Source organism: Lolium rigidum, chromosome 3 (genome assembly GCF_022539505.1).
Source record: "Lolium rigidum isolate FL_2022 chromosome 3, APGP_CSIRO_Lrig_0.1, whole genome shotgun sequence".
Lineage (NCBI taxonomy): Eukaryota > Viridiplantae > Streptophyta > Magnoliopsida > Poales > Poaceae > Lolium > Lolium rigidum.
Window position 1 is genome coordinate 328358629 of NC_061510.1, and position 4408 is coordinate 328363036.

A 4408-nucleotide genomic window follows, 5' to 3' on the forward strand; every position below is an offset into this window, starting at 1 on the left:
GGCTCTTTAGAGACATACATGAACTTTTGCTCCTTACCCACATAGGCTTTCTCCTTAAACTTAAGAGAAGAAAAAGTTGAACCCAAGGTTCCCATAGCTTCTTCAAGTTCACTAATCCTATGGGTTCGATTATCATGAGTAGCACAAGTTTATAAAACAGCAATTCTCTCATTAATTCCACCTAGAGATTTATCAAGTTTATCAGTGCTATTAAGTAATATTCCCAAATTAGTCTCAATACTTGGAAGATCTTTCTCTATGGCCTCCAACTTTTTCTTGACATCTTCAAGAGAGATTTCAATTTTAGCTTCATTAACAGGTGGTATTCCAACTAGAATCTCAATAATGCAACTAGCTTCTAAAGCAGGAGTGCCTAGGAAATTACCTCCCGCAAGAGTATCAAGAACATACCTATTCCAACTAGAGATACAAACATAAAAGTTCCTAAGTAGGATAATAGTGGAGTGTTTCTTAATGCACCTATGATGAGCATCACTAATTCTATACCAAGCATCTTTAAAACTTTCTCCCCCTTATTGCTTAAATGAACGAACTTCAACTTCCGGATTACTCATTTTTAGCAGTAGTAAATAAAGCAAACTAAATAAAGTAAATGCAAGTAACTAATTTTTTTGTGTTTTTAATATGGAGGACAAGACAGTAAATAAAGTAAAACTAGCAACTAATTTTTGTGTGTTTTTGATATAAGAGCAAACAAAGCATTAAATAAAGTAAAGTAAAGCAAGACAAAAACAAAGTAAAGAGATTGGATGTGGGAGACTCCCCTTGCAGCGTGTCTTGATCTCCCCGGCAACGGCGCCAGAAAATATGCTTGATGGCGCGTGAGACACACGTCCGTTGGGAACCCCAAGAGGAAGGTGTGATGCGTACAACAACAAGTTTTCCCTCGGTAAGAAACCAATGTTATCGAACCGAGTAGGGAGTCAAGGAACACGTGAAGGTTGTTGGTGGCGGAGTGTAGTGCGGCGCAACACCAGGGATTCCGGCGCCAACGTGGAACCTACACAACACAATCAAAGTACTTTGCCCCAAGGTAACAGTGAGGTTGTCAATCTCACCGGCTTGCTGAAAACAAAGGATTAGATGTATAGTGTGGATGATGATGTTTGTTTGCGAAGAACAGTAAAGAACAGAGTTTGCAGTAGATTGTATTTCAGATGTAAAGAATTGGACCGGGGTCCACAGTTCACTAGTGGTGTCTCTCCGATAAGAAATAGCATGTTGGGTGAACAAATTACAGTTGGGCAATTGACAAATAAAGAAGGCATAACAATGCACATACATATATCACGATGAGTACTATGAGATTTAATCAGGGCATTACGACAAAGTACATAGACCGCTATCCAGCATGCATATATGCCTAAAAAGTCCACCTTCAGGTTATCATCCGAACCCCTTCCAGTATTAAGTTGCAAACAACATACAATTGCATCAAGTATGGTGCGTAATGTAATCAACACAAATATCCTTAGACAAAGCATCGATGTTTTATCCCTAGTGGCAACAACACATCCACAACCTTAGAACTTTCTGTCACTGTCCCGCATTCAATGGAGGCATGAACCCACTATCGAGCATAAATACTCCCTCTTGGAGTCACAAGTATCAACTTGGCCAGAGCCTCTACTAGCAACGGAGAGCATGCAAGAACATAAACAACATATATGATAGATTGATAATCAACTTGACATAGTATTCAATATTTATCGGATCCCAACAAACACAACATGTAGGATTACAAATAGATGATCTTGATCATGATAGGCAGCTCACAAGATCTAACATGATAGCACAATGAAGAGAAGACAACCATCTAGCTACTGCTATGGACCCATAGTCCAGCGGTGAACTACTCACACATCGATCCGGAGGCGATCATGGCGATGAAGAGACCTCCGGGAGATGATTCCCCTCTCCGGCAGGGTGCCGGAGGCGATCTCCTGAATCCCCCGAGATGGGATTGGCGGCGGCGGCGTCTCTGGAAGGTTTTCCGTATCGTGGCTCTCGGTACTGGGGGTTTCGCGACGAAGGCTTTAAGCAGGCGGAAGGGCAGAGTCGGAGGAGGCACGGGGGCCCCACACGCTAGGGCCGCGCCGCCCTAGTGTGGTGGCGCCCCGTGGCCCCACTTCGTTTCTCCCTCGGTCTTCTGGAAGCTTCGTGGAAAAATAAGACCCTGGGCGTTGAATTCGTCCAATTCCGAGAATATTTCCTTAATAGGATTTCTGAAACCAAAAACAGCAGAAAACATCAACTGGCTCTTCGGCATCTCGTCAATAGGTTAGTGCCAGAAAATGCATAATAATGACATATAATGTGTATAAAACATGTGAGTATCATCATAAAAGTAGCATGGAACATAAGAAATTATAGATACGTTTGAGACGTATCACGTCTATCTCGCGGACTGGAGTGTTCTGGATGGAATCCGGATCCTCCTCGTCCTCCTCGGCGCGTTCAGCGGTAAACGAAGCCGGCTCCTCGAGTCTCCAACGGCTGAAGTTTTGAATGCACAAGGTGAAATAGATGAGTTAGAAATTATGAATTCTGACATTCCGGAAAAGATATTCCGGAGTCCCCAAAACCTTACTTGGGCTGCTGGCGGGTATTTGCGATTGTGAGGCTCCAAACCGCAATCCCAGTCAACCAGCATCTTCGTTTTGGAGATGAGTCTGGCCTTGGCGACCACATCGGCTTTAGAGAGTTTGAAGGTAGAGATCCGGGTGGGATCAAAGCGCCCACTCATCCGGGTGAGAGTTTGAAGGTACGCACAGTGTCATTCGTCCTAAGCTCGTTGTACTTACGAAGCGCCAGGATAAACTTAATAATCCAGTTTGTTTCGGGATGGGTACCCTTTGGATTGAAAAGCCAGTTAAGTTTTGAGGGTTCACCGGGAACGTATGCCGACAAGTTAATGAGTTCATTGGTGCTGGAGTTCTTGACATAGAAAAGGATCTGCTGCCACTTCTGGCAGAATTCTAAGCCGGATAGCTTGTAGAACGGACTATTCTGGCGGGGGCAGATTATGCATGCCCCGCACTGAACTATTGGCTTGGGAAGTAGCAGCTCCGGATCTTGGATAGAATTGATCCGGAGGTTGTAAAAGCGGGCAAAGGCTTCGATGGTGGGCAGAGGCCGACATATCCTTCGTAGAAAGCAACGAAGGAGGATAGATAGAAGACGACATTGCCGGGAAGATGATGGGGTTGAATTTGATAAAAGTTCAGGAAGCGCCGAAAGAAATCCAAAACCGGCAACCCTAATCCTCGCACAAAGTGGATAGTAAACACCACCACTTCGCCGGGTTCCACCTTTGGTTCCCTTTCATCACCAGGGATCCGGCATACTACTCCATCCGGTATGCGACGGGACCGGTATAACCATTCTATTTCAGCTTCCGAAACATCTGAGCCGTCCCCCCGGCCTCGCGAGTAAGCCGTGGAGCTGGGGCCGGCCTCTTGCTCTCCGGCATCTTCTTGTTCCCCGGCAACCTCTGGCTCCCCGGCCTCTTCCTGTTCTCCGGAGACTTCCGGCTCACCGGAAACCTCAAGTTCTAACTCTTCCGAGGCCATCGGACGGTATAACAAAGCCGGTATAAGCTATAAACTACTTCCCCCAAGTCTACGCGTTTGAGAATATCTAAAGACATAGAAAAAAGAAGAAGAAAATACATAAGTAAATGCCCAAGATCTAACGGCCACGGTGACGAACGCGAAGAACACTAGGAGAAAAAAGAGATTGAGATGGTCCATACTAACCACAAACTGGCGACGAAGGTTCTCCTCGGTGGCGGGGCGGCAGTCGCCGGAGAGAATGGGCTCGGAGGAGAGCGGCGGCAGAGAAGTGCGCGCGGTGGTTCGCAGTGAGGTTTGAGGCAATGGAGATGAGAACCGTCACCCCCTTAAATAGGAAGAGGGAGTTAATGGGCCGAAAACCGCTTGGCCCACGGTACTTTGGTGTCCTGGCCGCCACGTGGAGCAGGGATACACGCACCATTTAAGAGGCCACATGGAGGGTTACATAGATCCCATGCGGCGCCATAACTACTCGCGGGAAACGAGGGATCTTACCCTCGCTGACCACTGCAGCGTTAGAAACAGTGCGCATGTCTCTGACAGGCATGGATACCGAGATATTCTCGACTTCGCCGAGGAAGCATAGAGGCGAAGGAACCACCGGAAAGAGGCCGGAAAAGATTTGGAGAGTTCGATTTAACTAGATAGCTAGTGAGTCCGGCAAGATGCCGTTCTTAGTCGAATTGAAACCGGAATGATTAATCCGGTACGCTTTATGTGGGAACCTGGTGCGGTCCGTCGGATGACTCAGCCGGGCCACACCAGCTTCAGGGACAACTGTCGGGGGGGATGACCCCCGATAGGTCAAGACT